At 36.5% G+C, this 23,347-nt stretch overlaps 1 protein-coding gene across 3 annotated transcripts in view; it reads left to right on the top strand.

Moving 5' to 3' along the window:
• RUNDC3B (RUN domain containing 3B) overlaps nucleotides 1-23,347 on the top strand; it is a 180,110-nt gene that overhangs the window by 130,456 nt on the left and 26,307 nt on the right. The window lies entirely within an intron of this gene.

Genomic DNA, 23,347 nt, shown 5'->3' with positions numbered 1-23,347 from the left:
TTGTTTCTTTAAAGTATGTTTTATCCGATATAAGAATAGGACCCCCTGCTCTTTTTTGTCTTTAGTTTGCATGGCAGATCTTTCTTCATGTCTTTACTTTGAGCCTGTGGGTTTCATTATATGTGAGATGGTTCTCTTGAAGATAGCAGATGGTGATTGGGTCTTGTTCTATTAGCCACCGTGCCTCTCTGTGTTTTTTAAGTGGGGCATTTAGACCATTAACATTCATGATTAATATTGCTATGTGATGTTTTGATCCTATCCTGGTGCTGTTAGCTAGTTGCTTTGTAGTCTTGATTGTGTAGTCTCAATAGGGTCTGCAGGCTGTGTATTTAAGTGTGTTTTTGTGGTAATACAGATTGTTATTTCATTTCTGTGTCTACAACTCCCTCAAGTATCTCTTGCAAGGCTGGTCTATTGGTAATGAATTCTCATAGTGATTGCTTGTCTGGAAAATATTATACATTTCCTTTTCTTATGAAGCTTAGTTTGGTGGGATATTAAATTCTTGACTAGTATTTCTTTTCTTTAATAATGCTGAAAATATGTTCCCAGTCTCCTCTAGCCTGTATAGCTTCTGTTGGGAAGTCTACTGTTAGCCTGATAGGATCCCCTTTGTAAGTGATCTGACCCTTTTCTGTAGCTGCCTTTGAGATTTTTTCTTTCATATTGACCTGGAAAGTCTGAAGATTCTGTGTCTTCGGGGTGGTCATCTTGTATAGTATCTCATAAGGGTTCTATGAATTTTTTTTGAATTTATATGCCAACCTATCTAGTGAGATTGGGGAAATTTTTCAGTTCCAGAAGTTCACTTTAGTTCTTTCTTAAAATGACTATGTTGTCATTCAACTCTTAGATCTTTTCACTGGCTTCCTTGAAATGGATTTCAACTTTCTTTTCAATCTGGTTAAGTTTCCTTGCCATCTAGATTTTGAATTCTATGTCTGTCATGTCTGATACTTCAATCTGATTAGGATTCATTGCTGGGGAGCTAGTGTGATCCTTTAGAGGTAAGGAAATGCTCTGACTTTTTGAATTGCTGGAGTTCTTGTGCTGATTTCATCTCAGCTGAGGGGGCTAGTGTTTCTTTTTCTTTTATAAACTGCTCACATTTGGATGGGGCTTGTTTTCATTTTCTTTCTTTTTTTTTTTTTTTTATCCCTTGAGGGTTCGACTGTTGTGTATAGTTGGTTGGCTTTGTTTTTGGGTCTTTTCAGAGGGCCAAGGTTCTGTATGGGTTCCTTAGTTTGGGCTAGTTTCCTCATTGGGTTTCACAGGCATTGTGTGCTAAAGGAATTTATTTTTGTTTGGTGGTGTAATTCAGGCTGTGATGCAGTAGATGGCATTTAAGAGTAAGGGCTGGCAGATATGCTTACTCAGCTATAAGCCTCCTTTGTATTTGAGTGCCTTCCTAGCAGTGCTTTGGGGAGGGGGAGATGTGGTGGTAGGGGAGATGCGGTGAGGGGAGATGCGGTAGGGGGAAAATGTTGTTGCAGGGTAGAAGATTACCCTCTCACTAAGCCTGTTTCTAGGTATTGGGGGAACCCCTCCAATCATGGATGTCTTGCCTATGCTTCCTTAGCCCTAAGGGGCACCCTGGTTGGCTGCACACCCCCTCCCTTAGGGACAGCTCAAGCTGAAGCTTAGATCACCAAAGACTCACAACTCCCTGGGGACCCACTGGTCCTCTGAGCTTGGCAGAGTCAGAATAGGTTGTGGGATATGTGTTTTGGTGGTCTGATGATGAACCGGATCAAGGGCAGAGGATCCCCAGGCAGGGTGTTGGTGCCACAGATATATAGCTCGTGTGGTGCCTGCAACCCAGGGTTTTTAGCCTGGCAGATGGCTGTGGGATCCCCCAAGCAGATCTCCCTCCAGTGTCTGCCCCAGGAACAGACCTAACCAGCTAGATTTGTCCCAAGCTTTCTGTGCTGAAATTGCTGGGCTGTCCCAGGTGTTCTAGGCCATGGGGCTCCCTCAAGTAGAAGGTGCGACTGGCCAACAGACTGAACCCTTCCCAGCCTGGTCTTGGGGAAGGAAGGATGCCCAGCTCCCTTGGTGGCACATGAACTCACGCCTCCCTGTTTCTGTTCTGAGTGGGGGCTCCCTCCTCACTACAGCTCTAACCACAGATCTCGGTTCTGAAACCCTGGGCAGTGTACTCCAACCCTGGGAGGTTGGGACTGGGCCTGCAGCTTTGTCCTCTGGCCCATGGGGTTGAACAGCAGCTGTGCTGGGGGAGCTAAACTGCTCCCAGGTCACTGGCAAAACACTCAGGTGGAGCAGTGGAGGCTGTGCTCTGTGCACCCTCTTACAGGAATGGGGAGGCAGGTGGCTTTGAGAGGAGCTGGAAGACAAGGGGACATGTGGATCAGGCTTGAGAAAGGGAGCCCTACTTTCTCCTCTGGCTCTGCAGTCAGTAGGGGCTACAGTTACTCAGAGCAAGATGGAGAGACTTGGGGGATGGAAACCTATGGTTGCATTTTGCTGTAGCTGTCTCATGTTCCACCAACCCTTCTGAGCTCTGCACAGGTTTGAGCTCTGCCTTTGCATACTCTGTGGGCAATTCCTTTGCCAATTCAAATGTCTGTGTGGGTTGTGGGATCTTTTATAGTTAGGATCCCAGAGGTGTGGTGTTCTGTAGTTCCTTCACTCTCCCCTTACTTTGGCTCTGTTCAGGACCAAGAGCCGGTCCTTGTGTTAAGAGATTCTATGCAGGCTTTCCAGCTTCCTCTTCAGCCTTGGTGTCTGCATCACGTCTCTCTCAGCTTTCAGTGTTTTCTCTCAAACAATCTGTTTGAAATGTGATGGTTTACTTGATATTTTGGTTTCTCTTGAAGGGAGATATGTTTCCTGGCTATATCTAATTGGCCATCTTGTCCCCTCCCTCCTAAAAACTTTCCTAGAATTGGACTCTGCAGACACTGGCCCAGTGGCAGCCCAGCTCCACTTCCTCCTTCCAGTGTTATTTTGTAATGAGATACTTTGAGACTAAGTAGATATAAAATATGATTTTTTTTAAGTTTGCCATTGATCCTCTTGATTTTTGCAAAGGAAGCTTTCAATTGTCTTTAATACCTTTAATTTAATACCTTTAATTTTAATTAAATATTACTAGAGCAACAAAAAAAATTATGGCCACTGATCAGAATTAGACTATTTTCTTGAGTTTAGAGGTTAAAGATCTACTTTCATATAGTATGGCTTCAATTTCTAGACAGGCATAAGGCATAAATTGGTGTCTTAAAAGATTCTTTTGTACAAAAACCACTTTCAAGGATACTGAACAGGAGCATAAGATACATTTCTTTGTGAATGTCCACAATTCACTACTTCATCAGAATCAGCTTTAAGAAATGCAGAACGGTGTGGATATTTTTGCAGCTATAGTAAAAGAGTGAACATGTTTTGTCCTTATCTTGCTGAGATTTTTTTAAAAAATCAACTGTCAAGAAGGCCTACAATCAAAGTTGGTCATTGAAATTTCCTTTGTTAGTCCTGAGAAGATAAAAGTAGCCCTGAGAAAATTAAAATTATAAAGGAAAAGGCCAGAGAAGGAATACTGACAGGTAGAATGTGAGGCATGTAATATTTGCTTCTACATTGTGTTTTTTTTTCCTGGGCAATTTAAATCCTGAGTCACTTGTTTTTATGAATTTCTTGATGATTAGATGTATTTTGAATTACTGTTAAAGTGCTTTTTTATTGCATCTTTGAATACTCATAAAATCTATACATTTTGTAGTTTGGGCAACAGAGTACAAGTTAGTATGGAGTATTATAGGAGCATTCTAAAGCTCTCTTGAATATCAGAGAGATTTCTACACTGTCCAGTTGTGAGCTCTTAATGTTTTGGAGCCTCTGTTTCTTCATCTGTATAACAGAGATAACATACTTACTTTGTGAATTATTATGAGTATTAAATGGTATTAGGTCTATTAAAAAAAAAAGGCATTCAAAGAAGGTTTATTCCTCTGCTTTTATTTATGGAAACCTTAAAATCTCCTTCATAAATTCACTCAGGGAGATAAGTAGAAAATTAAAACCTTATGTCAAAATGCTAAGGATCAAACAATGAATTTTGACTCCATCATATTATCCCCAAGTTCCAAGAAACTCACTTTGGAGTTCTGATTTCCAAATGGCAATGGGATTAATCTTTAAAATAATGGTATAGATTTGTATGTACCATGCATGTGAGTAAGACATATTTGTTTACTTCTTAACAGATATCACTTGTAACTGTAATTCTTTTTGTCAGTCATATGTTTGCTGGAATATTAATTTAAAGTAGTTTAAAAGGCATTGACAAAGGTATATTTGAATGATTAAGATTATGGTGAGCCAAGCACAGTGGCTCATGCCAGTAATCCGAGAGCTTTGAGAGGCCAAGGCGAGAGAATCACTTGAGGCCTGCAGCTCAAGACCAGCCTGGAAAACACAGCAAGACTCCATCTCTACAAAATTCTAAAAATTAGTTGGGTGTGGTGCTGTGTGCCTGTAGTCCTAGTTTTTTGGGAGGAACTATGATGGTGTAAGTGCATTCCAGTCTGGGTAACAGAGTGAGACACTGTGTCCAAAACAAAGAGAAAAAGATTTTGTTGGGTAGAATATTTAAGTATTGAATCATTTCAATCTTCTACTATTATGATTAGTAATAATAGTATAATTTCATTGGGAGATATGGCATTATTCTAGACTTTGGTTCTTATGGTTTTATGGAAATCTGTGTACAACTTGACTTTATTTTGCTCCAGTAACTGTTTTAGCTCTTATTTATCTATTATATTTTATTCAATAAAAGAAATATAAACAAGCTTAAAGTACCAGTTGTACTTTGGATCAGTATATGGCAAGTTTGTTAAAAGATTAAAAAATATATTCTGTTTATGGCCTTTTCAAAACTTATTGTCAAAATGATTTATGCTAATTGGTGGAAAAACTTCAGTTTTGAATTTAGTATTTCTCAGTGAACGTATATTTAAATGTATACTTTGTACCTGAGATTGCCAAGTAGTTGAGAATATTGACAATAATAAGGCATGTTCTCTTTTTACATGGGATTCAAAATCTCCTGAAGTAGATTTAACATCATCAATCACATTGTTATTTGAAGGGTGCCATATATAAGAGAGGGGTTTTGTCAACATCTAGAGGTATAGACCGTCAGATAGATGATCTGTTGTACAAATGATTCTTTGTAAAACATACATTCCAACCTCAGGAATAAATAGCCACAGAACAGTGTGCAAATCTTGAACACATTTGTCATATTTAACACCAATAATTGTTTTCTATTTTGTTTTCCCAGTTAGCTGATGAATGTTTTTTTTCTTTATGGTTTGAAAGATTATGGCAACAGTAACCTGTCCTATATGGTTTCCTAGTAAAGAAACTGAAGTGTCACTCATAGTGAAATATAAGTAAAGAATAATTCATTGTTAAAACTAGGCCATTGTTACAGTTGAAAAGCCAATTTGGTGTAGTTCATAGTGAGTACTGATGGCATGATCTATCAGCTTGCAAACTACAAGTCAGTGATACTATGCCATTCTGATGCACAAGTTTAAGATGAGTGGTATGAATCCTAACAACAGTACAATGATATTACAATGGACAGATTATGACAGTTCCTACTCATCTGGTCATGTGTACATTTTGGCAGGTAATAATTCTTATTAAAATTTAAAATTAAAATCATGTTAATATGTATTACATAATCTACTGTCCATACATGGATGAAAAATCAAGAAAATGTATCCAGAAGAGAAAAATGCTAAGCCCCAGAAAGGTAAAACCATGTTCTGTTGCACTTCCTTGGGTATTAATCGGAAATTAGATATTACAACAGGAAAGAATAGTAATTTGATATTGATAGTATTTCCCCTGCCTGAAGAAAGAGCAAGAATGACTTTGTATTGTGGTTTGAGTGCCAGCTTACCCTCAGTAGAATACAACATCAAGTAAATTATTAAGGTTTTTGACTGCCATCCTTGGCCCCCAGACAGCATTTCTGGACCCACCCAGGGCCTGGGCAACTTACTGCCCTGAAGGGAAGGACACAAGCCTGGCTGGCTTCACTATCTGCTGATCCTAGAACCCTAGGGCCTTGAGTGAACATAGGTGGTAGTCTGGTAGTGGTTGCAGCAGTGCTTGGGTGAGACCCAGTGCTGTCCTAGCTTCAGGTATGACCTAGTGCAGTCCCAGTGATAGTGGCCATAGGAGGGCTTACATCACCACACCCCCAGTTCCAGGTGGCTCAACACAGAGGGAGACCCTGTTTGTTTGAGAGAAAGTAAGGGAAAAGGACAATAGTCTTTTACTGGTAATCCCGAGAATTCTTCCAGATCTTATCCAAGACTGTAGCAGGACGAGCCGCAGACAAAACTCCTCAGACACCGAGTTAAAGAAGGAAGGGGTTTATTCGGCCGAGGGCATCGGCAAGACTTCTGTCTCAAGAGCCGAGCCCCCAAGTGGGCAACTCCTGTTCCTGTTAAGGGCTCACAGCTCTAAGGGAGTGCATGTGAGAGGGTCGTGATTGATTGAGCAAGCAGGGGGTACGTGACTGGGGACTGCATGCACCGGTAATTAGATTGGAACAAAACAAGATAGGGATTTTCACAGTGCATTTCTATACAATGTCTGTAATCTGTAGATAACAGAACCAATTAGGTCAGGGGTTGATCTTTAACTATCAGGCCCAGGGTGTGGCGCCGGGCTATCTGCCTGTGGATTTCATTTCTGCCTTTTAGTTTTTACTTTTTCTTTCTTTGGAGGCAGAAATTGGGCATAAGACAATATGAGGGGTGGACTCCTCCCTTAAGACCACTAAGGCAGTACCTCTATAAGTCTGCAAAAACCACAGTGTTATTGTGCTTGGGGCCCAACTGCCACTGACTACCTGGAAATCCTTCTCAAGAAGGATGGGCACAAACATGCCCAGACTGCAAAGAGTACAATAAATACTTAACTCTTCAGTGCCCCAAGACTGACAAATGTCTGCAAACATCAGACCATCCAGGAAAACACAGTTTCACCAGACTACCTAAATAAATCAACATGGAGTCCTGGAGAAATAGGGATATGTGAACTTTCAGACAGAGAATTCAAAATAGCTGTTTTGAGGAAGCTCAAAGAAATTAAAATAATACAGGTAAGTATTTTAGAATTCTATCATAAATTTAACAAAGACATTGAAATAATTAAAAAGAATCAAACAGAAATTCCACAGCTGAAAAATGCAATTGATATACTGAAGAATGCATCAGAATCTCTTAATAGCAGAATTGATGAAGCAGAAGAAAGAATTCGTGAGCTTGAAGACAGGCTATTTAAAAATACAGAGTCAGAGAAGACAAAAAAATAGAAAAAGAATAAAGGACACCTACAAGATTTAGCAAATAGCCTCAAAAGAGGCAAATCTAAGAGTCATTCACCTTGAAGAGGAGGTAGACAGAGAGATTGGGTTAGAAAGTTTATTTAAAGGAATAATAACAGAGAACATCCCAAACCTGGAGAAAGATGTCAGTATTCAAATACAGGAAGGTTATAGAACACTAGGCAGATTTAACCCAAAGAAGACTACCTTGAGGCATTTAATAAACTTGCAAAGGTCAAGGATAAAGAAAGGGTCCTAAAAGCAGCAAGAGAAAAGGAACAAATAACATCCAAAGAATTCCAGTGTGTCTGGCAGCAGACTTCTCAGTGGAAACCTTACAGGTCAGAAGAGAGTGGCATGACATATTTAAAGTACTGAAAGAAAAAACTTATCATAAAATATTATATCCAATGAAAATATCCTTCAAACATGAAGGAGAAGTAGACCTTCCCGGACACACAAAAGCTGAGGGATTTCATCAACACCAGACCTGTCCTACCACAAATGCTAGAGGGTGATCTTCAATCTGCATGAAAAGGATGTTAATGAGTAAGAAGAAATTATCAGAAGGTATAAAACTCACTGGCAATAGCCACAGAAAAACACAGACTATTATAGCACTGTAACTGTGGTATGCAAACCACTCTTAAGTAAAAAGACTAAATGATGAACCAATTAAAAAAAACAACTACAAGAATTTTTCAAGACATAGTACAGTAAGACATAAAGAAAAACAAAAATGTAAAAAGCAGGGGGATAAATTAAATTGTAGAGTGTTTATTAGTTTTTGCTTGTGTGTGTGTGTGTGTGTGTGTTTATGTAATGAATGTCATCAGTTTAAAATAATTGGTTATAAGACAGAATTTGGAAGCCTGATGGTAACTACAAATTGAAAAACATAAAACAGATACACAAAAAATAAAATGCAAGAAATTAAACCATAACCCCAGAGAAAAATCACTTTCACAAAAAGGAATACAGGAAGGATGGAAAGAAGAAAGAAAGGACCACAAAGCAACCAGAAAACAACAAAATAACAGGAGTAATCCCCTTCTTATAGATAACAACATTGAATGTAAAGAGACTAAACTCTCCAAAGAAAAGACATAGAGTGGCTTAATGGATGAAAAAACAAGACCCAAAGATCTGTTATCTATAAGAAACACACTTTACCTATAAAGATACACACAGAATGAAAATTAAGGGATGGAAAAAGATATTCCAAGCAAATGAAAACTGAAAAAAGAGCAGGAGTAGCTATACTTATATCAGACAAAATAGATTCCAACCCAAACTATAAGAAGAGACAAAGAAAGTCCTTAATGATAAAGGGGCCAATTCAGTAAGAGGCTATAATATTTGTAAATATATGTGCAGCCAACACTGGAGCACTCAGATATGTAAAGCAAATATTATTAGAGCTAAAGAGAGAGAGAGACCTGAATACAATAATATTTGGAGACTTTAACACCCCACCTTCAGCATTGGAGAGATCTTTCAGATACAAAATCAACGAAGAAACATTGGATGTAATCTGCACTATAGACCAAATAGATCTCATAGATATTTACAGAACATTTCATCCAATGGCTGCAGAATACATATTCTTTTCCTTAGCACATGAATCATTCTCAAGGATACACCATATGTTAAGTCACAAATCAAATCTTAAAACATTCAAAAAAATTGAAATAATATCAAGCATCTTCTCTAACCACAATGGAATAAAGCTGGAAATCAATAACGAGAAAATTTTGCAAACTGTACAAACACATGGAAATTAATATACTCCTGAATGACTAATGGGTCAGGAAGAAATTAAGAAGGAAATGAAAAAGTTTATTGAAACAAATGTTAATGGAAACACAACATATCAAAACCTATGGGATACATTGAAAGCAGTCCTACAAGGGAACTTCATAGCTATAAGTTCCTATATCAAAAAAGAAGGAAAACTTCAAATAAATAACCTAGTGATGCATCTTAAAGAACTAGAAAGGCAAAAGCAAACCAAACTTGATGGAAGAAAAGAAATAATAAAATGCAGAATAAATGAAATTGAAGTGAAATGAAAACTATACCAAAGATTGATGAAAGAAAAAGTTGTTTTGAAAAGATAAGCAAAATGGACAAACCCTTGCCAGACTAGTGAAGAAAAAAGGGAGAAGACCCAAATAAATAAAATCAGAGATTAAAGAGAGAAGACATTACAACTGATTCTGCAGAAATTCAAGGGATCATTAGTGGCTACTATTAACAACTGTATGTCAATAAATTGGAAAATCTAGAGAAAATGAATAAATTCCTAGTCACATAAAACCTACCATTATTGAACCATGAAGAAATCCAAAACCTGAACAGACCAATAACTAGTAATGAGATTTGAACCTTAATAAAAAGTCTCATAGTAAGGAAAACCCCAGGACTCAATGGCTTCACTGCTAAATTCCACCAAACATTTAAAGGAGAACTAATACCAATCCTACTCAAACTATTTCAAAATATAGAGGAGGAAGGAATACTTCCAAATTCCTTCTATGATACCAAAACCAGACAAAGATATATCAAAAAAAGAAAACTACAGGCCATTGTCTCTGAAGAATATTGATGCAGAAATCCTCAAAAGCATACTAGCAAACCAAATTCAACAATACACTAAAAAGATCATTCATCATGACCAAGTGGGATTTATCTCAGGGATATAAGGATGGTTCAACATATGCAAAGCTATGAGTATGATACATCATATCAACAGAATGAAGGATTAAAAAACCACATAATCATTTCAATCATTGCTGAAAAAGCATTTGATAAAATTCAACATTCCTTCATGATTTTAAAAAACACTCAAAAAACTGAGTTTTTTGAGAAGGAACATACCTCAAAATAATAAAAGCTACATACAACAGATCCACAGCTAGTGTCATACTGAATGGGGAAAAAGTGAAAACCTTTCCTGTAAGATCTGGAGCACACATGGATATTTACTATCACTGCTGTTATTCAATAATAGTACTGGAAGTCCTAGCTAGAGCAATCAGAGAAGAGAAAGAAACAAAGGTCATCCAAGTTGGAAAGAAAAAGGTCTAATTATCCTTGTTTGCAGATGATACGATCTTATATTTGGAAAAACTAAAGACTCCACCAAAAAACTATTAAAACCGATAAACAAATTCAGTAAAGTTGCGGGATACAAAATCAACATACAAAAATTGGGAACATTTCTGTATGCCAACAATGAATTATCTAAAAATGAAATAAAGAAATGTAATCCCATTTACAATAGCCATAAATTAAATACCTAGGAATTACCCAAAGAAGTGAAAGATCTCTACAGTAAAAACTGTAAAACAGGCCAGACACAGTGGCTGTTGCCTGTAATCCTAGCACTTTGGGAGGCCGAGGCGGGCGGATCACGAGGTCGAGACATCAGGATCATCCTGGCCAACATGGTGAAACCCCATCTCTACTAAAAATACAAAAATTAGCTGGGCATAGTGGCACACGCCTGTAGTCCCAGCTACTCAGGAGGCTGAAGCAGGAGAATTGCTTGAACCCAGGAGGTGGAGGTTTCAGTGAGCTGAGATCACACCACTGAACTCTGACAGAGCCAGAGTCTGACTTTAAAAAAAAAAACAAAAAAAAAACAAAATCTGTAAAACACTAATGAAAGAAATTGAAGAGGACACCAAAAAATATAAAGATATTCCATGTTCATTGGAATTATTGGGAGAATCAGTATTATTAAAATGTCCATAGTACCCTACAGATTCAATGCAATTCCTATCAAAATACCAATGAGATTCTTTATAGAAGTAGAAAATTATCCTAATATTTATATGGAACCACAAAAGACCCAGAATAGCTAAAGCTATCTTGAACAAAAAGAACACTGGAAGAATCACATTACCTGACCAAATTATACTACAGAGCTATCATAACCAAAACAGCATGATATTGACATTAAAAAAGTGTAGACCAGTGGAATAGAATAGACAACCAAGAAAAAATTCCACACACCTACAGGGATCTATTTTTGACAAAGTTGCCAAATACATACACTGGAGAAAAATACATGTTTGCTATAAATAAACCAGATATCCATATGCTGAAGAATGAAACTAGACCTGTATCTCTCACCATATACAAAAATCAAATCAAAATCAATGAAATACTTAAATCTAAGACCTCAAACTATGAAACTCCTACAGGAAATCTTTGAAGACACTCTCCAGGAAATTGGTCAGGGCAAAAACTTCTTGGAATAATAGTGTCCCACAAGCATAGGCAACCAAAGCAAAAATGGACAAATGAGATCACATCAAGTTAAAAAGCCTCTGCATAGCAAAGAAAACAATCAACAAAGTAAAGACACAACTCACATAGTGGGAGAAAATATTTGCAAACTATCCATCTGACAGCGGGTTAATAATCAGAATATATAAGGAATTCAAACAACAGGAAAAAAATCAAATTATCTGATTAAAAAGTGGGCAAAAGATTTGAATTTACATTTCTCAAAAGAAGACATACAAATGGCACACAGGCATATGAAAAGGTATTCAACATCACTGATCATCAAGAGAAATGCAAATCAAAATTACAATGAGATACCATCTCACCCCAGTTAAAATGGCTTCTATTCAAAAGATAGGCATAACAAATGCTGGCAAAGATGTGGAGTAAACCAAACCTTTGTACACCACTGGTGGGAATGTAAATTAGTACAACCACTATGGAGAACAGTTTGGAGGTTCCTCAAGAAGTTAAAAATAATGGCTGGGCATGGTGGCTCACGCCTGTAATCCCAACACTTTAAAGAGTCCAAAGCAAGTGGATCACCTGAGGTCAGGAGTTTGAGACCAGCCTGTCCAACATGGGGAAACCCCGTCTCTACTAAAAATACAAGAAAGGAAAAAAAAAGCCAGGTATGGTGGCGGATGCCTGTAGTCCCAGCTACTTGGGAGGCTGTGGTGGGGAGAATTGCTTGAACCTGGAAGGCAGAGATTGCAGTGAGCCAAGATCACGCCACTGCACTCCAGCCTGAGCGTCAGAGTGAGATTTTGTCTCCAAAAAAATAAATAAATAAAAATAAATAATGTTACCCCATATGATCCAGCAATCCCACCCCTTGGCATATACCCAAAAGAAAGGCAATCAGTATATTGAAGAAATATCTGCACTCCCATGTTTTTGCATCATGATTTACAATACCCAAGATTTGGAAGCAACCTAAGTGCCCATACACAGATGAATGAATAAAGAAAATGTGGTACTTATACATAATGGAGTACTATTCAGCCATAAAAAAGAATGAGATCCTGTTATTTGCAACAACATGGATAGAATTGGAGGTCATTGTGTTAAGTGAAATAAGCCAGGCACAGAAAGAAAAATATTCCATGTTATCACATATTTTTGGTATATAAAAATAAACGCAATTGAACTAATGGACATAGGGAGTAGGAGGATGGTTACCAAAGCCTAGGAAGAGTAGTGAGGAGATTTGGGGGTGGAAGTGGGGATGGTTAATGAGTAAAACAAAAATAATTACAATGAATAAGACCTAGTGTTTGATAGTACAACAGATTAACTATAGTCAATAATAATCTTATTTTACATTTAAAAATAACCAAAAGTAAAATCGGATTGCTGGTAACATAAAGGATAAAAGTTTAAGGGGATGGATACCCTATTCTTCATGAGGTGATTATTACACAATGTGTGCTTGTATCAAAATATCTCATGTACCCCAGAAATACATAACATCTACTCTGTACCAACAAAAATTTTTAAAAGAAAGAAATTCTGGAGGCCAGAAGGCAGTGGGCAAATTTTTCAATATGCTAAAAGAAAAAAGCGTCAACCATGTTTCCTATAGCCAGCAAAACTGCCCTTCAAAAATGAGACAGAAGTTAAGGTGTTCCCAGGTAAATATAAGCAGAAGAAGTTCATTACTACTAGACCTGCCTTGCACGAGGTAGTCCTGCAAGGTAAAATTAAAGAACACCAGACCGTAATTTAAAGCTGTATGAAGAAATAAATATATCAATAAGGATATACCATGGATAATTATAAAATCTTGTAGTAGTGTGACAATGGTTTGTAACTCAACTTTTGTTTTCTCTTGATTTAAGATACTAATACATTTAATGAAAACAATTATTAGTCTAAAAACTAATGTGGTTTGTAACTCCACATTTTGTTTTCTATGTAATTTATGGAACTAATGTGTTTAAAAGTAATACTAGTTTATGTTTGGGGGCACAAAGTGTATAAAGGTGTAATTTTGTGACATCAGTAACTGAAAAGGTTGGGGACATAGCTGTAAAGGAGCAGAGTTTACAGGATATAAAATATGAATAACTTTATATATAGGCTGCATTGTAAAATATTATCCTGAGTAGATTTGGTTAAATAAGTACATTATTAAAATTTCTGTTTCTCTTTAATATGGGTACTAGAAAATTAAACTTTTAAAGTAGTTTCTGGGTGTTTCTGATGGGCAATCAGGGCTGAGAACTGCTGCTCTATAGGGCTGGGTTAAATTTAAGTTTAAATTTTTTTAGCAGGAGTATTTTGTAGATGATGCTGTGGACTTCACATTGTATCATATTGTGAAGCACACTGGTTGTCCCACTTTTAGTGATTATAAGATCAGGCAGTGGATTCAGGTGGTGACAGCTTAGTTTCTCCTATATAAAAGTTCCTGTCAGCCTTTCATTTAATGGCTTAAACCATGGGTTAGCATTGCCTAAAGCAGTTGATTAATTAGGGTTTGTAAAGGGTGATTTCCCAACTGTTAGTCATTTCATACTTATTGGCTGGAATTAACTGTAAAGAAGAACTTTCCCTCGTCAGTTAGGGTTTTTTGGTGATTGCTCTGAAATTCAGTTCTTATGGAATATTGTTAAGTTTTAGAGTAAGACACTGATGTCCTGCTTCTTTTTAATGGTTTCTAATGAGATGATGATTTTTGTTTCTTATTTTGCATTCTTTTATTATTTTGAACTTGTTACAATTAGAATTCTTTTACAATGCAAATTAACTTACACAAGATTTATAAATAAAGGGATGATGTCAGTGTAGCAAGGAAAACTCTTGATTCATATGTTAATATGTCTCAACAAGTGACACCAGCTGAATGCAAAATACAGGAATACAATCAAATACTACAAGCCACCAACAGATGGCATTCTCTCATTGTACATGATCACCTTACATTCCACTGGTTTCATTTAGCTAAGACTTGGAGGTGCTTGCTCTGTATTTACTCCATCTTTGTGCATTTTTCCCTTGCCTTCATGGCAAGCCTCAACCCCCCAGTATCCTCAACCCTTCCTTACTCTCTTATATCAAAGGCTTTTACTTTGTTGTTGTTAAAATCTAGATTTATTGCACTATTTCTTTTCTATATAGGAATTTAACAAACCTTTTAAATTGAGTTTGTAATTTTATTAGGATTGTTATTGTTTTCCTCTGTGTTCTAGTTAGAAAGATGATTAGGTCTTGAATTGTCATCTTCTGATCCTGACCTCCCCACAGGCCACCTATATTCTGTATGATATTGCAAAACACTTCTTGTTTGTTTTGTTTTGTTTGTTCCAGCATTATAGTAGAAATGTTTTTATTGTGCTTCTATCACTTACATTTCTTTTTATTTTTGATGCTCAAATTGCCCCGTTTTTGTCTAATTGAAGCCCCTTCATGTTGAATCTTGTGTCCTTCTAATATGAACCATTTGTTTTTGATAACTCTTACTTTCTAGCACAAGATATCCCAAGTTCATCTTGTATATTTGGTGCCCCACACCTGCATCGTTCACTCCTGTAAGGAGCCAGGGTTTATTTTACATTTTAAAATGGGGAAAATAGTGAGTCACTTGATTTTTTTTTTTAAGTTCTAAATTACTCATTAATGTCTCTTTCTTCTTAAAGGATAGTGTCAAGTTCTAAAGTGCAGCCAAGTTTGAAAACCATTGCTGCTTTCAGAGACTTGGTTAGATTTAGGTTTAACTTTTTGGGCAAGAATATATCATTGGTAAATGGGTAAATAACTTATAATTTTTGCACATGTGTCTCCCTTTAAGGTTGCTTCTTTCATTATGTTTTCTTTAAGGGGAAATAATCGTAAAGTTATATAAAGTAAATCTTTATCCCATGACTGTGTCTAAAGTTGAAAATAACACATGAATGAAGAACATTTTAATATTAACATTATGAAAAAGTTAGGATATTCACAAGCCATAAATGCATTTTCTAATTCCAGGAAGCTTTAATTGAATAAAGAATAATAAATTCTCATTACTCCTCTTGGTATTAAATTGCTTTTGTAACTTCTCTGATATTGTTTTATTAACAGATATTTATTGAGAAAGTATGGTGAGTCGGGCCCAGTTCTCGGTGCTGGTGATTCAAGAATGAATTAAACATATAGTTTCTAGCCTTATAGAGTTTATGTTGAGTAGAGGGCAAGGACCAACAATAAACAGATAGCATCTGTCAGATAGCTCTTAGCTCTTCCAAAGTAGTAAAGACAAGCTTGAGGTAGGCAACTCTGTTTTCCTGCTTTTCCTAAGGGAGTCAGGGGTTAGAGTGTATTTAACACCTTTATCTTTGGTGACTTTCCCTTTCTTTGACCTTCAGTAATTGCTACCTAGGTATTCTTTCCATTTACATAAAATTCTGCATTACTATAGTTATTTTCATGAAGATTGATAGCCTATGATTTTCTCAGTGTGCTGTGTCACAAATAGTACTGGAGCACATTTAAGTACTCACAAATAATCCTGGAGTACATCTTAAGAATTACACAAGGCTGGGTGTGGTGGTTCACGCCTGTAATCCCAGCACTTTGGGAGGCTGAGACAGGTGGATCACGAGGTCAAGAGATCAAGACCATCCTGGCCGACATGGTAAAACCCCGTCTCTACTAAAAATACAAAATTTAGCTGGGAGTGGTGGTGTGCGTCTGTAGTCCCAGCTACTCAGGAGGCTGAGGCAAGAGAATCACTTGAACCTGGGAGGCAGAGGTTGCAGTGAGCCAAGATCACGCCACTGCACTCCAGCCTGGGTGACAGAGCGAGTGGAAAATTACAAAATTTGCTATATTGCTGATGCTAGGAACGTTTTTAGCATCAAAATTGCTCACTCACACTTTCAAAACTTTCCTCATAGCCCCAAGGGCTTTAAATATATTGTCTTATCAAAATTGAAAATTACTTCATGTCATGGACCTTTGGAGTTGCATTGGAATGCTTGGAACCACAGCTGTTACATCCTTAGATTTCAGGGGTTAGATCCTTATACATGTCCAACAGCTGAAAGTATAACCACATCATGAGCGTTGACACAGCCTCTGAGGTGAGGAAGAAGCAAAGTAAAGGGGAGAGGATAACCCTCAAGCCTGGAGCCACAAGATAAATAATCAAATAAATGAACAAAAGAATCACTTTGAATTGGCTAAGTATTACTATCAAAGTCTAGAATATGGATTTTTAGATCTTTTAGAAGACCTTGTACCACATTTTCTTTGTTCACTCATTATTGATGGGCACTTAAGTTTATTCCATAACTTTGCTATTGTAAATAGTGCTGCAGTAGACATAATTGTGCAGAATCTCTTCAACATACTGATTTCAAATCATTAAATGCCCAGAAGTGGGATGGCTGGATCATATGGTAATTCTGTTTTCAGTTTTTTGAGTAACCATCGTGCAGTTTTCCATAATGAACGTACAATTTACATTCCCACCAGCAGTGTGCAAACATCCCCATTTCTCCACTTATCTTCTCTCTCTCTCTCTCTCTCTCTGTTTTTTCTTTCAAGCAGCTAGGACTACAGGCATGCACCACCTTACCCAGCTAATTTTTAAAACTTTTTTATATACATAGGGTCTCACTGTGTTGTCCAGGCTGGTCTTGAACTTCTGGACTCAAGTGATCCTCCCAAAGTGCTGAGATTACAGGTGTGAGCCACTGTACCCAGCCAAAATTCATTTATGTTTTATGTACACCTTATACACATAAGTCTAAAGATAATTTATACAATATTTTTAATAATTTTGTGCATGATCCAAATTTTAAGTGTGTTTTAGTTGCAACACTTCACGTGAGGTCAGGTGTGGAATTTTTCACTGTGGTGTCACATTGCTTCTGAGAAAGTTGTGGATTCTGGAGCATTTTGGATTTTCAAATTAGGAATGCTCAACTTGTATATTCCCTATAGAAGTAGCACAGTAATGGTGATCCAGGGAAACCATCACTAAGAAGTTGATATTTGAGCAGGCTTTTCAGGAGTTCCTCACGTGACCAAGGGATAGGAAGAAAGAAAGGGTATTCTGGGTACAGAGAATAGCACATACAGAAACATGCATGCAAAACATCATGTGAGGAAGACCAGTGAGATAAAATTTTAAGTCAAGTACTATTCAAAGCAAATAGTTTTTCTGGGAAAACTGAAATAACTTTTATTGGGACTGTTCCATTTTTACCTGGGATGAGCCTCTATTTAAAAATTAATATTCCAGTTGGGCGTGGTGGCTCACAACTGTAATCTCAACACTTTGGGAGGCCGAGGCGGGTGGATCACTTGAGACCAGAAGTTTGAGACCAGCCTGGCCAACATGGTGAAACCCTGTCTCTACTAAAAATACAAAAAAGAAAAAAAAAATTAGCTGGGTGTTGTGGCACACACCTGTAGTCCCAGCTACTTGGGAGGCTGAGGCAGGAGAATTGCTTGAACCCGGGAGGCGGAGGTTGCGATGAACTGAGATCGCGCCACTGCACTCCCTCTGGGTGAGAGAGCAAGACTCTGTTTCCAAAAAAAATTAATATTTTGTAAAACACTCTTCATTATTAGAGGAGAGGTAAATATACCCTTCTTGATGCCTCAGAGTCATGTGATTAATCTTCACAAATTGAATTTTAGCAAATTACATAATGAACAAGTGAGATATGGAAAGCTGTTTTTGAAAGAGACAGTAAATAACTGCATTTTTGCTGAATTTGTTTTTTCAAAAACAATGTGAAAATAATTTCCTCCTGAAATGATACAGAGTCCATAATGAAAAGTACTTGGTGTTTATAATTAATACAGAGTCTTGTTGTATTGCATTATATAGTATTGCATTGTATTGCTCTGTACTTAGTCAAGATAAACTAATAGGCCAGCTGCAATGGCTCACACCTGTAATCCCAGAACTTTGGGAGGCCAAGGTTGGCGGATCACTTGAGCCCAGGAGTCTAAGACCAGCCTGGACAACAGGGCAAAACCTGGGTCTCTATAAAAGATACAAAACTTAGCTGGTCATGGTGGTTGTGTGCTTGTAGTCCCAGCTACTGGGAGGCTGAGAGGTGGAAGGATCACTTGAGACTGAAAGGTTGAGGCTGCAACGAGCCACGATTGTGCTACTGCACTCCAGCCTGGGTGACAGAGCAACACCCTGTCTCAAAAAAAATAAAAGATAAGCTAACGATAATCATACGAGTCTTACGAGGGAGGGAAAGTGGATAAATGGATGCAAAAAAAAATTAGAAAGAATAAGACCTAGTGTTTGTTAGCACAACAGAGTGACTATAGTCAAAAGTGTTTTAATTGTACATTTAAAAATAACCAAAAGAGTATTATCAGATTGTTGGTAACACAAAGGTTAAATGCTTGAGGTGATGGATTCCCCATTTACCCTGATGTGATTATTACATGCCTGTGTCAAAATACCTCATGTAACTCATAAATATAAACGCCTATTATGTACCCACAAAAATTAAAAATACAAATTAAGGCAAGGCATAGTGGCTCACACCTGTAATCCCAGCGCTTTAGGATGCCTAGGTAGGAGTGCCACCTGAACCCAGGACTTTGAGACCAGCCTGGGAAACATAGGGAGACCCTGCCTCAGAAAAAATAAATTAGCCAGGAGTGGTGGTACACACCTGTGGTCCCAGCTATTTAGGAGACTGAGGTGGGAGGATCACTTGAGCCTGGGAGTTTGAGGCTGCAGAAAGCCATGATTGTATCACTGCTCTTCACCCTGGGTGACAGATTGAGACCTTACTCAAAATAAATAATGAATAAAATAAAATAAAAATGTTTAAAAAACATATGAAGAAAAAATATAAATCTAAAAAGAATAAAGTGTCAGTGGTAAAATACATATTTACACATAGTTACAAATTATGTATTTAGAAGATATAGAAACTTTTCAGGGGTTAGCTAAGTTCCACAGAATAAATTGTATTTATTGACTTTTTCTGTCATTCCCAGAAGGACTTGCTTAAGATGTGGAACTTTTTCCTTTGAAAAATAAAACAGCTCTTTGAATCTTAACTGAAAGCTATAGTTTTGTTTCTAACAATTTTGCAGGAGAGATAGACTCCATTTTTCACTTGAGAAGTTTTGCATATATAAATCCACAGTATTTTGAATTTACAAAGACACATTCAGGTCAAAAAATTGAGGATATATTTAAAGATCACATGAAATAGTCAATTGATAAATTGAACTGACACATACTTCAACATAATTACATATAAGAAATCAAACTTTACTTTCAAATGACAGATTTTTACCTGTAGAGTAAAAGATCTTTATGCAAAAGCAAGATAGGGATTCCTCAAGGATCTAGAAGCCAATTATTAGGAGCGGTAGAGTATAATAAGGAAGGAGAATTTAAATTGTACTTTCTATACTCCCTCTTCTATGAGCATGTTTTGAAAAATATAACAATCACAAAGACTTTTAGATGATTGCTTCTTCACGTATTTTAAGTGTGTCCTCCACTGCCTACCTAATACATTTACTTGATATTAGTTGTGAATGTATTTTTTCGATTGTCATGAAAATGCTGTCTGTGAAATATTTTGCAGATTTAATCTAAATTTTTAGTTTAAATCTTTACTTTTTGTTATGAGGTAGTATATGGGAAATCAGCAAGAATCCATATAAAGCCTCAAGCTAGAAAAGTTTTCATTTAGTGGTCATGTGAATTGCATGTTGAGGAGATTCAGGAATATGTCCAATATTATAACCATTTACAGTGAATAAATATGAAACAAAGCTACTATTCCCAAGTAGCTTATAATCAAAGTAGAAGATCCATAAAACATTAAAATATTTAAATAATTGATTATTAAACTGTATGAGACTCACTACAAAGCAATACAAGTTGTATCATTGTGAACAGAAGTAGTCTGAAGATCTTTTAGAATGAGGTAGAAAATGAAATAAATTTTGGAAGATGGATGGAATTTGGATCTTTTGAATAATAGTAGGGATATAGTTAATGCTGGGAGAGCAAAGACAAGGAGATGATACTTTTAGTATATAAGTAAACTTGAGTTTTAAATATTTTCCCCTAATAGAGTTGCCTTGCAACTTGCTGTCTCAGTAGCTGTATTTAAGCTTTACAAGTGTCAGAACCTGCCTCATAGTTAGGCTTGATGAGATTATATGTAGTTTAAAATCCATATAAAGAGATCCTTTCTTTAATGGTTTTGAGTCATTACAGTAATAAATTAAATTGTGTTATTTTGAGAAGGCAAATTCCTAAATAATTCCTATTGAGAATCTAAAGAGAAATCAGCTATCTAGAAATTTAGAGGTAGATGCCACAGGGAAGTTCTGAAAATTAGCTGTGATAATTCTACTCTTGCTACTTTCATAATAAATTAAACAATTTTCCTTCAGTGCACCTTCTATAGAATCATTGTCTTAATGAGGGAATGATAAATTGACTTATAGATAAGTGATAAATAGAATCTATCACATATAAAATAATTCAGTTTTTAGACAGACTAATTTCAGCATTGGTTATAGTTTTAATTAAAGTTAAATGCTAAATGTCACATATTTTAACCTTTAATTATCACTGATTTAATACCATTAAATAATAGCAATTATTAAATATCTTAAGTTGAAACTATTTTTAAGCTTGGCCAATTAAGAAAAATATCATTATTCTTCATATTAACATTAATTGGATTACCTTTGAGTAGGTTTTGATATTAACTGGGTATACTTCCCCTGTTCTAGGGTAAGTGATAGGATTCTTTGGTTGCAAACAACTACAATCAGCTCTTGTGCACAGATAGAATTCATTATAAAGAGATCAGCAACTCACAGAATGGATAGAAAGGCTGGATAAATAGGCTTAGAAAGAAGGAAACTGAGCTACCCCAGAGGGTTGGAAGCAGGAACTGCAGTAATGTCTCTTTGCTGGTACATTCTGTTCAGGGACCCACCGTTAAAGTGAATAAACTGCTCTGTTTATTTATTACTCTAAACAGACTCTAGTCAAGTTCAAAAATACAAGGACGAGGTTCTCAACTTAACTTAATTCACTTGTCTGTCCCATAGTGTACTTGAGTGATGAAAGAAAAGGCCTTACACAAGGATTCTCCAGTAACCTTTCCTCTTCATAGTGGCAGAGCAAGTGCCAGGATTTATTGTCTCCACATTCCTCACAAAAGATGGGAAATAGATGCTATGTGGGAGGAAAACTGTGCCTATTCCATTAGCTGAGATCTTTTATCTCCTGTTTCAGAGGACCAGGCAGCTGCTCATAGAAAACATCATTAGGATTTATAAGGACAAAGGTCTAAAGACAGTACCTTAATTTGTCATTAGGCAAAAATCTCCATGGACAACAGTTATATAAAAACAGTTGTGGAACTTCAGTTCTCTTTTCCATTTAATGAGGTATACAACTTTTCATTTTCCAGAAAGAATATATTCTAAATTGGAGGTTGTTCAGTTACTATTATTGTGTTCTACCAGTGCCATTTCCTCACAGATGCACATTTGCTTTTCTTACATTCTGCCTGAATATTCCCTGTGAGCCAATTTTGACATTGAAGTTGAGTTTTCCAGTGATGTTCACTAGATTCCCTCAAGAAATTGAATATATGATAGAGAAAAACCTTACAGAATCCAAAATAATGGGGGTTTATCATAACAGATTATCTGGCCAATAATTCCTATTTTTGTTTTGCATTATTTTCCTGTCAGTCTTAAAATTTTCCCATTTGCTCTCTTTGTAAAGCTTTACTGTTTTAATTTTTTTTTTAATGTTAAAGTACTTTAAAAGTCCTTTTAAAAATTTCTTTTCCAGTGAAATGAAATTGGGGCAACTAGGCTAAAATAATATCTTAATGGGACACATTCTCACTAACTTTGGCCTATTTTAGTATTCCATCCTGAGACAGAATCTAATGTTTACATCAGATAATGTTTCCTTGTAGACATAGTGGAACAAGTATTTTTCAATGCACACAGATACCCCATAAAATCAGAAATATCCATCTGTAGCCTGTTAGAGACATATGAAATATAGTTATTCCATTAGTATCACTGTAAACAGCCAGGGGTGGCATGCAGGCTGATTTTCTTTAGTGCAGTATTATGCTGCCCTTACCTCACTGACTTACCTCTCTGTTACCCACAACAGGACTTTTATCTGTGGAAGTTAGTGGCAGGCACATATTACTTCCCTGCTTCTGAATTGATGGCTCAGAACATTGACACACTAAAGCCATGGACTCCTGTTGGAGGACGCAGGTTACCTAAATGGTATTTTAAGGCCTTTTAGAGGTAGAATAAGACCTTTGCTTTTAAAGTTCTTTTTAACCATCAACTTAAATGTTGAATTAATCCTGTGACAATGATCAGTTGGTTTTTGAAGTCTGAAATTTTGGCAAAAAGCAAATTCTTTTCTAAGTTGATATTAGCAAGTAACAGTTCTATAAAAATTAAAACCATGGATTGTTATAATGGCTTCATTCTGTAGTTAAAACATTTACAGTGGATTATACTGCTCAGTGTAGTTGTCATTGATTTAATCATTTTCATGAAGATTTATCAGTCATTTATTTCAAAGACAGTTATGGGATTCAAGCCAGCAACAGTGTGTTAAAAAAAAAAAAGGAAAAATAGTTATGAGAATCTTTTTTATATTTTTTTGCAGTCAGTTTT

The sequence above is a fragment of the Theropithecus gelada genome, chromosome 3 (genome assembly GCF_003255815.1).
Source record: "Theropithecus gelada isolate Dixy chromosome 3, Tgel_1.0, whole genome shotgun sequence".
Classification (NCBI taxonomy): domain Eukaryota; kingdom Metazoa; phylum Chordata; class Mammalia; order Primates; family Cercopithecidae; genus Theropithecus; species Theropithecus gelada.
The sequence above is the reverse complement of the archived record's forward strand: the minus strand, read 5'-3'. Positions and strand labels throughout refer to the sequence as shown.